Source organism: Myxocyprinus asiaticus, chromosome 36 (genome assembly GCF_019703515.2).
Source record: "Myxocyprinus asiaticus isolate MX2 ecotype Aquarium Trade chromosome 36, UBuf_Myxa_2, whole genome shotgun sequence".
Taxonomy (NCBI): Eukaryota; Metazoa; Chordata; class Actinopteri; order Cypriniformes; family Catostomidae; genus Myxocyprinus; species Myxocyprinus asiaticus.
The window spans coordinates 18690037-18702675 of record NC_059379.1 but is presented as its reverse complement, the minus strand read 5'-3'; the positions used below and the strand labels follow the sequence as shown (position 1 = coordinate 18702675).

Genomic DNA, 12639 nt, shown 5'->3' with positions numbered 1-12639 from the left:
AATTATACTATTTTGTACTACAAACCTTGTTAGTCTACAACGGTCAAGAGACCAATAAAATATGTATCCTGTGAGTTTTTCTCTACCCAAAATAGAAACCAATAAAAAGCAAACCAAACAGTGACCTCCGTGTCACCCTGGAGATGTATGGAGATATTCAGCATAAGCGATACGTTTTGTGCGTAACGTATGTTTCTCCTCAAGATGTAAATATTTAATTTTGGTTATGTCTTGCAAATAAAAAAATAAAAAATAAAATAAAAATTGTCCTCAAGCGTCATGACGGTAAATGACAACACGAACACCAATCAAATCGTGGGATTGACCCTCTGTCGTCTAAACTGTCAGCAAAATAATCCAGTTAGCAAACACGCTTTGCGGAGTTTTGGCCAACCATCGAGCCACTTGAACAAACTATCCCTCCCCTTCATCAAGACGCACAAGACTCTGAACCGAAGGATATCTTGGCCTCCCCATAGAAGCTCATTATTCGGATATGTGTAGTTATTTATCCTTTAACATGATCCAATATTGATACGGAGCTTGGAAAGATTCAGTCATTAAGTCGACAGGTTTGTTCAGGGACATCTGCGTTGGCATCAAACATGCGCAAAAATTCACGCGATCAAAGCAGAGAATCGCCGTAAACGGAATGATCGCTTCTCATGTGAAGTCACCCTGATTGTTTTTAGAGGAAAAACATATAGACTCAGAGAAATCACCACAGCCTAGAGACCGAAGTGGGAACGAACGCAGACACTCGCAGTATATCTGGAAATGTAAGTATGGGGACGTGTGGGCCTCGGGTTTGTTCGACTGGAACTCATGCTAAGCTAACCAGCGCGAATCTGCGCGTGATTTCATTGCTAAGTATTTCGGAGCTGGTTGTGTAACAAGCGAGCTGACACAAGAACGGCTATAAATATAATAATATTAGTCTCACATTACCGCCCAATTTGCGTTTGGGGGACAACAAAGAAATGTTATGTTGTTGTGACTGTGTGTGGATTCACAGTTTTATGGCTTATGTTTGTCCAGCAGCAGCTCGAGCGATAGACAAACAAGCGCACGTCAGAAATAATCCCATCGGCTCGTGCTCAGTGTTAGTAAGAATTCATTGCATTATGTAATCACATTGGCTACTGTTACCTCTCCTCTATTTGTGTCTTAAAGTGAAGTATGTGTAACCTTTCCACTCACAGTTGACGCTCTTTCTATTTGTCCATTTTACACAGTGTGTTGGCTCACATTTACAGTCGGTTACTTTTGTTTTGCTGGACGTATAGCATAGATTTATGCTGAAATGTTGTCATCAAGCTTGATCTAACTGAAAACTGTTAATGATTTGTTTTATTTGCGTAGTCAGTTTTGTTTTTTTCTCAGCTAAACAATTTAAGACTTTACTTAAGACACTGTTGGTAAGGTTTTGCTCATAGCTGACTAGTAAAAAAGGGTTGGTGATTACAGTTTTGTAGACTTTTAGGATGGCTAAGAATACTTGCCTCGAGGAGATTTTTTTTGTGTGTATTTTTTAGCAAAGGACTGCATGAGGCAAAACTACTTTGCAGACTTAATTATTGATGAGTTACTCATTTTTGTGGCCTAAGATAATTTCTCTATCTTTTCATAGTTTGTGAAAGTATGTCATTTCTGTTTAGAAATTATTCAGATTTAATAAGCAGCACAATAGGCCTAATTTTTCATAATTTCTTATTTTTTTTTTTATTTAATTTTTTATTTTTGAGTGATATACAGCAAACCTTACTCAGATCTAAGCATTGTGGATTCATGCTTTCAAAATGTTATTTTGCACATTGCTGCTGTTTAGGGATGCAAATTTTCATACATTTCCATAATTGCAGCAAAACAGCAAAACGCACATGAATTACTCCAAAAAAAAAAATATATATTTAGCCTACTGTTTAAATATTATTTAAATTAATACACTTAAGAAATGTACGTATTGGCATTTTCATCTTAAAATATTCTTGGTTCAGTGTATTTTAATACATTTAGGCTATGTTTAGTACACATTTGTGAATTGTATAATTATTGTTAATGAATTACTGTTAAAGTGCACCTATTATGGTTTTGAAACGTGCCTAATTTTATTTTAAAGGTCTCATACAAAAGATTTACATGCATCCAAGGTCAAAAAACACTTTAATTTGCTAATAATTTAAATTGCAGCATTACCTTTTTTTTTTTCTCAGTGTCTCAAACAACTGGTTCAATCATCCATTCTAAAGGATTCATTCTAAACTCCTCCTTTCAGAGAGCCTACTCTGCTCTGATTGGCCAGATGTCCCAGTCTGTTGTGATTGGTCTACCGCTGTGTAGTCTAGTGTTTGAGGGTGGGTCAAAGCGGTTCACCAGCAGCCAATGAAGACCAGAGGCGTGTTTTTTTGTTACCAAATTATGTAGGTTAGTACAGGAAGTAAGTCTGGAATTGCTAACGACTCGTTTAAGGTCTTTCTTTTGGGAGTCAAAAACTCCATTTGTCGTGCACTTTGATTTTTGAAACTTTGCAGACTTTTTACATTCACAAACAGCTATATAACACACTACATGAAAGGTAATATTTGAAAAACCATAATAGGTGCTCTTTAATAATAAATTGTGCAGAAGATACAGTTAGAAGTTAGAAGTTTACATACACCTTAGACAAATACATTTAAACTCAGTTTTTCACAATTCCTGACATTTAATTGTAGAAAACATTCCCTGTCTTAGGTCAGTTAGGATCACTGCTTTATTATTTAACTACTTATAATTTAAAGAAATGTCAGAATAATAGTAGAGAGAATTATTTATTTCATCTTTTATTTCTTTCATCACATTCCCAGTGGGTCAGAAGTTTACATACACTTTGTTAGTATTTGGTAGAATTGCCTTTATATTGTTTAACTTGGGTCAAACATTTTGGGTAGCCTTCCACAAGCTTCAAACAGTAAGTTGCTGGAATTGTGGCCCATTCCTCCAGACAGAACTGATGTAACTGAGTCAGGTTTGTAGGCCTCCTTGCTCACACACATTTTTTCAGTTCTGCCCACAAATTTTCTATCGGATTGAGGTCAGGGCTTTGTGATGTCCACTTTGTTGTCCTCAAGCCATTTTGCCACAACTTTGGAGGTATGCTTGGGGTCATTGTCCATTTGGAAGACCCATTTGCGACCGAGCTCTAACTTCCTGGCTGATGTCTTGAGATGTTGCTTCAATATATCCACATAATTTTCCTTCCTCATGACGCCATTTATTTTGTGAAGTGCACCAGTCCCTCCTGCAGCAAAGCACCCCCACATCATGATGTTGCCACCCCCATGCTTCACGGTTGGGATGGTGTTCTTTGGCTTGCAAGCCTCACCCTTTTTCCTCCGAACATAACGATGGTCATTATGGCCAAACAGTTACATTTTTGTTTCATTAGACCAGAGGACATTTCTCCAAAAAGTAAGATCTTTGTCCCCATGTGCACTTGCAAACTGTAGTCTGGCTTTTTTATGGCGGTTTTGGAGCAGTGGCTTCTTCCTTGCTGAACACCCTTTTAGGTTATGTTGATATGACTCGTTTTACTGTGGATATAGATACTTGTCTACCTGTTTCCTCCAGCATCTTCACAAGGTCTTTTGCTGTTCTGGGATTGATTTGCATTTTTTGCACAAAACTATGTTCATCTCTAGGAGACAGAATGCTTCTCCTTTTTGAGCGATATGATGGCTCCGTGGTCCCATGGTGTTTATACTTGTGTACTATTGTTTGTACAGATAAACGTGGTACCTTCAGGCATTTGGAAATTGCTCCCAAGGATGAACCAGACTTGTGGAGGTCTGAGGTCTTGACTGATTTCTTTTGATTTTCCCATGATGTCAAGCTAAGAGGCACTGAGTTTGATGGTAGGCCTTAAAATACATCCCCAGGTACACCTCTAATCAGAAGCTAATTGTCTAAAGGCCTGACATAATTTTCTGGATTTTTCCAAGCTGCTTAAAGGCACTGTTAACTTAGTGTATGTAAACTTCTGACCCACTGGAATTGTGATGTAGTCAATTAAAAGTGAAACAGTCTGTCTGTAAACAATTGTTGGAAAAATGTCTTGTGTCATGCACAAAGTAGATGTCCTAAACGACTTGCCAAAACTATAGTTTGCTAATATTAAATCTGTGGAGTGGTTAAAATTAGTTTTAATGACTTCAACCTAAGTGTATGTAAACTTATGATTTCAACTGTACTTTGTGTTCATTAAAACAGCGTTGTGGATTGTGGGATATTTCTGACATTTAGACTTTTTTTATTTATTTGAAATTAAGTCAAATCATAATGCTGTACAAAACATACTGCTTCTCTGGTGATGGTGAAATGTCAGCTGAATGTGTCTGCTGGCATGATTACTGAATGCATTTGTTCTGAAATAAATTATAGATCAAATTATAAACAAAAATGAATCGATTATCGATTAATCATTAACATCCCTGCTGTAGATTTATGTCTTGTTAAGAAGGTTGTTTTATTGCTTCTGGCAAATACTGTTTGATATCTTGTCTGGGACCCTGCAAATAGGTGAACTCAAACTTTGACACAGAGTTCATCTGCAAAGAGATTAAAGGTCTGATTATAGCTCTAGATAAATGACTTTGATCATCACTTGTTATCCAAATCGGTACGACTATAGAATGATGACAGCAGTTAACAAGTGAAACCTACTTCGTCTTTTATCACGACTGAATACTATGTGAAACTTTGACCCAGGCTGTAGATCAGATAGTGCTGAGCAAGCAGTTGGACAGCTGATGCTGATTGCTAAAGGATGGATTCTGCTGAAAGTGTAGCACTCTAAACAAGTGGGAAGGACGGAGGACTGACAGCATAAAAAAAGAGCAGATGAGGGGACCTCTTTGTTTGTTCACTGGCTTCCTCAAAGTCTGCCCAGATCTGTGACGGGCACAGAACTATTGGCAGGAAACGAAGCACAAGACTGCCATACAAATCTCTTGATTACAATGAAATGGCTAGTGTTGTGGGAAAATACTCTGTATTTAATGGTGGTTGCTTGAGGAAGTAGTAAACCCCTGTGTTATCACTTACAGATATTGTATGTGTCTGCTGTGTGCATGCATTTGGTACCTGATTGGATTAAATCATCTTTGTATTTAATAAGCAAATCACATTGATTCAAATGGGCTGGTGTGATATAACAATAAACATAGTAGAAGACAAAAGCGGTGAAAGAATGGTGGCTAAAATTTGTTTGTGTTGATAAATCTCCTAATAAATAATTATTAAAAACGATCATAATCTGCATCATAAAGGCACAGGTAGCACTCCTGATTTCCTCTGCATGCTCTCAATATGCATATGGTTCAAAATCAGGTCATGTGGATCACCTTCTCCATGCTGTCAGCTTGACACCACTGATGTCACAGAAACTGTAGAATGCGATTTAATGTCAAGAGGCCCAAATAGGTGGAGATCGGACAAGTGGTGTGCAAGCACCACAACATAGGCTGCAGTGTGTGAATACATATACACTGATCAGCCACAACATTAAAACCACTGACAGGTGAAGTGAATAACATTGATTATCTCATTACAATGGCACCTGTCAAGGGGTGGGATATATTAGGCAGCCAGTGAACAGTCAGTTCTTGAATTTCATGTGTTGGAAGCATGAAAAATGGGTAGGCGTAAGGATCTGAGCGATTTTGACGGGCCAAATTGTGATGGCTAGATGACTGGGTCAGAGCATCTCTAAAACGGCAGGTGTTGTGGGGTGTTCCCGGTATGCAGTGGTTAGTACCTACCAAAAGTGGTCCAAGAAAGGACAACCGGTGAACTGGCGACAGGGTCATGGGTGCCCAAGGTTCATTGATGCGCGTGGAGAGTGAAGGCTAGCCCATCTGGTCCGATCCTACAGAAGAGCTACTGTAGCACAAATTGCTGAAAAATTATGGCTATGATAGAAAGTTGTCAGAACACACAGTGCATCGCAGCTTGCCGTGTCAGAGTGCCCATGCTGACCCCTGTCCACCGCCGAAAGCGCCTACAATGGGCACATGAGTGTCAGAACTGGACCATGGAGCAATGGAAGAAGGTGGCCTGGTCTGATGAATCACGTTTTCTTTTAAATCATGTGGATGGCCGGGTGCGTGTGCATCATTTACCTGGGGAAGAGATTGCTGCAGGATGCACTATGGGAAGAAGGCAGGCCGGCGGAGGCAGTGTGATGCTCTGGGCAATGTTCTGCTGGGAAATCTTGGGTTCTGGCATTCATGTGGATGTTACTTTGACACGTACTACCTACCCAGAGCATGTGAGCGGAGCGGTGTGACACTCCACTCAATAACCCGTTCCATGCACGTGCACTCTGCTCAGCCGCTCACGGCCCAAGCGGATGCTCCGCTCAAGTACAGTTCACGCTCACCGGTAAAAAAGCATTCGCTCAAATCCCGCTCCGACATTAAATTACTCTGTAGTATACTTGGTTCCAAACACGCCCCTTTGCCCACTTGGGCTGAGGTGCCCCTCTGGGTGAAATATAGACAATAGGCCGACATTTATTAAATTATCAAATGATTAGTAACGTACACATCTGAAATTATGTGATTGTATTGTTGTGTTTTTGTAAATAAAATCTTGCTGTTTATTTTGGATTGGTTTACAACTGCTGTTAGATAATCGGGTCAACCAGACCTTCCTTATCATTTGTAATCAGTCAAATATTTCTCTGTTAGCACATATGTCATTGAACATCTTCAAATAATGCCTTAAACTGAGTTCAAAATTACCTTTATTTACTTTAAACAAGTCATCAAACACGCCTCTACAAGTGATAAAACATATGTGCGTTGGCACGGGAACTCGCATACGTGCAAATTTGCGCTTTTCATTTTAAACTGGACCTGAGTGATACAACCCAGAAAAACACAATCTTTTCAACTTTAAAGTTTGTTCGGGTCCTTTATGGCAATAATGAAAACATGGACTTATACCAGGAAAAATATTGCAGGTAAAAGTGAAATTCATAATTGATTTTCAGTTGTCTCCACAGAATGATTATACTGTAGATTTGATATGTTTAATAGGTTTCTGATTTATTGCTATCAGACTTTGGGTCTGTAAATTAAAATGAGCAATTTCTCATCCTAATTTTGTGTTCAGTTTTAAAGGGTGTATTAAGTTATCCAGAAAACAACAGTTAAGGTTTTTCTCTTTTTCAATGTTGTTGCTTTATTAATATTCCCTACAATTTTATATGTACGAATCATATGCAATCTAAAGGACTGTGGTTATTTATATAATAATTAATATATTAGTAGATACCATGTGCACCCTTTGTTTTTCCTTGATATTTTTAAAGCATTATAAAGTGAATCTGGACTTTATGTGTGAAATGATCATGTCTTGTGCATGCACTCTTTATATGTACAGCAAGGTTTAACCATGGATTTAACAAATAAAAAATATTTGTCCTGCATAAAGTGAGATTTTGTCATATATATATATATATATATATATATATATACATACATACACTACTGTTCAAATGTTTTGAAACACTCATTCTTTATTGTAATTTTTTTTTTCCCCCCACATTTTAGAATAATAGTAAAGTCATCAAAACTGTGGAATAACATAAATGGAACTATGGGAATTATGTTGTGACTAAACAAAATCCAAAATAAATCAAAACTGTGTTAGATTTTAGCATCTTCAAAGTAGTAGTCACCCTTTGCCTAGAATTTGCAGACATGTACTCTTGACATTTTCTCAACAAACTTCTTGAGGTATCACCACTGGGATGCTTTTTAAACAGTATTGAATGAGTTCCCATCTATGTTGGGCAGTTATTGGCTGCTTTTCTTTATTATTTGGTCCAAGTCATCAATTTAAAAAAAAATTTTTTTATTAAATTTTAGTTTTGTAATGAAATAAATTAATATGGTGGCACAATTATATTTTTGCCTACAAAACTAATTTCAAACATTTAAGCATACGCCTTCAGATCAAAAGATTTTTAAGATCATGAGAAACATTTCAGTCAAGTGTTTCAAAAGTTTTGACTGGTAGTGAATATTAGATTAAATCATGTTTAATGATCCTAAAACAAATAAAAATTTTAATTCACAAATTACACTGCCTTCGTTTAAGAAGTTTTTTTTTTCTCTAATGTACAATCATTTATAGCTTTTTTTTCTCTGCGCATGAATGCAGCAAGCGATGTCGGAAGATGTTATCTGCAACCACTAATCTAGAATCATTCATTTTCACTTCTCGTTAAGGTGTATATTTGGCTTTTGGAAACTGACCAGCAGTTATGAGCCACTTTATCCCGAAGCAGAAATCAAAAGCTGGTCGATTTAAGTGAGATAATTCCGCTATGAAATTCTCTATGTGAGAGCGGAAATCTTTACTAATCAAATGATCAGTTGTACAATAGAAGCATGAAAGCAGAATGCTCTGCCTGCAAACTAGGACACACTGATCTGCAAGATCATACATGTTTATTGGTTTTGTGTGTGTGTAAGCCGGGATTCAAGGCAAAATGCTTTGCCAATATACAGTATTATCAAGCTTACATATTCAATTGAGGGTGCTCTAACGTTCGCAACCCCGCAGAACCGGGCTTTCATCTAGCTGGCAGCTGCACTAACATGAAATACTTATCTATTAATTTATTATCGAATAGTAGTGTAGCCTACTAGCTCACCTTTTGCTGCACTACATCGCGTAGCACATCCTCGTGCTCTCTGGCAATGTGACGCATACAATTCCAAAAGGAATATTTAATAATTCTCACGGTCTCTCCACACTCCCTTTTGATTTCCTCGTTCTTAGCTTTGATTAATACTTTGCATTTATTGAGGTTATAAGGTTTGCAACTTCACTAAAACAATGTTAAAATATTGCTTATTTAGCAGATTCCCAAACTAGCATATCACGAAGTGCATTCTGGGTTGAGCGAGCGGCCTGAGAAAGTGGAGCGGAATCTTTAAAAAGGCACTCAACGCTCCGGTGGAATTATCACCGCTCCGCTCGCATGCTCTGCACCTACCTAAAGATTATTGCAGACTACGTACACCCCTTCATGGCAACGGTATTCCCTGATGGCAGTGGCCTCTTTCAGCAGGATAATGCACCCTGCCACAAAAATTGTTCAGGAATAGATTGAGGAACATGACAAGGTTCAAGATGTTGACTTGGCCTCCAAATTCCCCAGATCTCGATCCAATTGAGCATCTATGGGATGTGCTGGACCAACAAGTCTGTTCCATGGAGGCCCCACCTCGCAACTTACAGGACTTAAGGATCTGCTGCTAACGTCTTGGTGCCAGATACCACAGGACACATTCAGAGGTCTTGTGCAGTCCATGCCTCGATGGATCAGGACTGCGTTTTCCAAAAGCATCGTAAACCTAAGTAGATCGTAGAAACCATTGATGCCAGTGGTGTCTACGATCAACTTTTGGGAGTTGTTTTGGTGGCACAAGGGGGACCTACATGATATTAGGCAGGTTGTTCTAATGTTGTGGCTGATTGGTGTAAGATGTTTCCTATGAGGTAAGAGTGTTTGTATGTTTTATGGGTTTGGCAGGGTGGTGTTGAGAATGACTCAGGATTAACTCTTTACTTCTCACCTCTTCCCTGAGTGAGTTTTGTCTGGGTGTGTGAGAGGGTGTGTGTGTGTGCTCATGTTTGTGCAGAAAGTGTAAAGTAAAGAGGAGCTTTAGTTAGCCCTGGCCTAACAAAACATGCAGGCTTTGCTCAAGCTTAGATTTGCAATGACACCATTATTGTGTTGCTAGTAAATCTGACTATTCATTGGTTGTACCTTTGCCTTAAAATTTGGGATTGTGTTCTCGGATACATATAACTGTATTTGTCTCTTTATCTTTATGTCTGGAATGTGTATATACAGTTGAAGGCAGAAGTTTACATACACCGTAGCCATGTACAATGTCCATCCCTAATTAACACATTATTTCAAGGGATGCACAGTCCCTCCAATACTGACATTACCCTATCCAAATCCAATATTGTGTGCATGGTCATTATCGTCAAGCTACAAAAATGGCATAAAAGCACCATTAAAGTAGTCCTTATGGCTCATGCATTTTATTTAAAGTCTCTTGAGGACATAAAATAGCTTTGTGAATCTTAAAAGTCTGCGTTTAATAAATAAATAGTCTGCATGCGCAGCGCGCTTCAGTAAATGAGTGATGCTCTGTTATCTCACACACACAATATGTGTGCCCCATACAAACTACACTTCAGATGAAGATGCTCGATAGTTCGTTTCGCTGATATCCTATTTCAACTAAAGTTAACAAAAAAGTCCAGATACAGTTTAAAAAAAAAAAAAAAAAAAAAAAAAATGTGTAAAGAGAATTGGCTTTTCTGCTGAAGACTTTCGCTGGAATTACTGTTCATTTTGTTCCTGCATTATCCAGTAGACTATTTAAAAAAAAAAAAAATCTCAATAGACTACACATTTTTGATGTAATTGTTTTGTTTTATCTACAGTATTTTATAATGAAATAATGTGAAGTTAGGTCCACACAGTGAGGTATAGATATTCTAAACTGATTAAGAAAAAAACAACACTGGTATCGGTCGATACTGAGAGTTCAAGTATCTAAATCTGATTGGGAGAGAAAAAATGGTATCAAAGCATATTTCTATAATTGATTTTTAGAAAGACTAGCTACATTGACTTAACAGAAATTAGGAATCATTCATGGCCTTAACTAAATATTAGGGCAAGTGCATAAAGGGGTTTAAAGTCTGGACCTCCAAGACTTACAGTATCAACAAACTATGGTCAAAGTTTTCCTCCTGTCTTATATGTTCTGTTCAAATGATGTTTCATATTCAGAAACAAACTGGCCTTGTTTGCCTTCAGATCTTCCTAAAGATTACTGAAATTATTCAGAGACGAAAGGAAAACAATATCTGTTATGGAGTAGCAGTTCCCATGAGTCTTTTCATGGGAACAGTCAGAATATTATTAATTGCTGAATTTATAAAAAAATATTTATGAAAATATTTATTTTGCTTGAAATTATTTATGAAAAATAGCCTAAACACATTTAGAAACATTAACTACAACTGCCACAGTTATAAAAAAGTTAAATCCACCTAATAGATTAGCATATTTAAAATTAAACTGCAGCATTTTTGTTAAAAATGAGTTACTGTAACTGCTGTTAAATTGTGATACATTTTTGTAAGGGTGAAGGCGTGTATTTGAAACCTTTATTTTGGCACATGTCAAAATAATCCAGTAGAGAAGATCACTTGCACTAGTGGTTCTGTGATGGCTTGCACGTCTCACGATGGGTGGCGTGGCTGCACAAACGCGTGTCTCAGAGAAGTATATTTACTATGTATAAAGCACTGAATGTTTTGTTTCAGCAGCCCAAAATTTCACTTGGGTGGAAATTTTCAATGCAGGAAAAACACTGACTAAACTCGGTCTGTGCCTACCGAAATTCTAAGCACTGCCTCCCAGTGGCCCAAGCGGGAAATGTTTTTGAACATTAAGGCACATGTGAGCTCCAGTTTCTGTGTGAAACATCTGCAGAGGTTTGTAGCTGTAAAAGATTTATTACAGTGAAGAGGAATATATATTTGATTAACTTTACCGCAGTGGAGTAAAAAAATATTGTTAGAGGGGAAACGGAACCTCTGAATCACGCTAGTCACTATTTGTGTATGCGATTACTTTCTGGTTTCAACGCAGGACGAGAACCGGGGTCTTCCATGCGGCTGACTCGACGTGCTTCCAGTTAAGCCACAGGAGAAGAAGAAAATTCTGACTGAAAAACAGAATCACCATTTTTAGCCATTTCAGAGCAAATTTAGAAAATTGTCCAAATGATGAAAAATCTCAAAGATAAAAACTCAAAAATCTGCTAGCTCGATCATAATTATGCATGTTAACTTACTGACTCAATTAACACTCTGATGCTCCGCTCCCACATGCAGCCATCAGTACGATTCCCCAGTTTATATGCCATAACACTCAAAACAGATGTTTTTTTGTGCCATCCGTCCTTAAACAACAATGCTGCCTGATTCAGCCCTTTGTCTTCATTGGTAGAGATTAAAAACTTTTGCCTCTGCACTTTTGTCACAACTTAGAACAAGTGCCAGGTCATAGCTGTGCTCTAACAGAAGGTAAACTGTTTTTGGCTGTGTTAGTGTTGGGGTGGATATACAGTATATAGAATCTTGATAACTCCTTTGAGTATCTCAAACAGACTTGTCTGTCATGTTCAAATACAAAGCTTCTCTTTCTTACAACACAAAGTTGTCTGCCTTTTCTTCTTGTTTTGTCTTTTTCTTCCTAGCGCTGCCGTTTTGTTGATAAAGCAACTTCTCCTTTGCGTGACTGAGCATCAGCATTGTGGCGAAAAGGAGACAAGTTTCTACTGCAAGCATGTCTGAAAGATTCACAAGGTGCAGATTTTTTTATTGAGTTTGGAATATAAAGCACTTATGGGCCTCAACTCAAAATCAGTTTGTATGTTGAAGCACCATTTTTTTTATACTTCCTCTGCACCCGCTTTGGGTCACTTTCCTTATGAATGGTCATCTCATAGCCCTTTTCCACTGAAATTGCGATGGTTCTCCTGCCGAGCC

The 12639-nt window shown here is 37.9% G+C and overlaps 1 protein-coding gene across 4 annotated transcripts in view; it reads left to right on the top strand.

The window, feature by feature from the left end:
• The first annotated feature begins 409 nt into the window (after nucleotides 1-409).
• LOC127427268 (protein phosphatase 1B-like) overlaps nucleotides 410-12639 on the top strand; it is a 66403-nt gene continuing 54173 nt past the window's right edge. For 3 of the 4 annotated variants that reach the window (XM_051674763.1, XM_051674764.1, XM_051674757.1), the window contains exon 1: nucleotides 410-779. The gene's annotated coding sequence lies outside the window, so the exon portion shown is untranslated. Of the gene's footprint in view, nucleotides 780-12347; nucleotides 12457-12639 lie in introns of all 4 variants that reach the window. The other variant, XM_051674762.1, reaches the window with a different exon arrangement.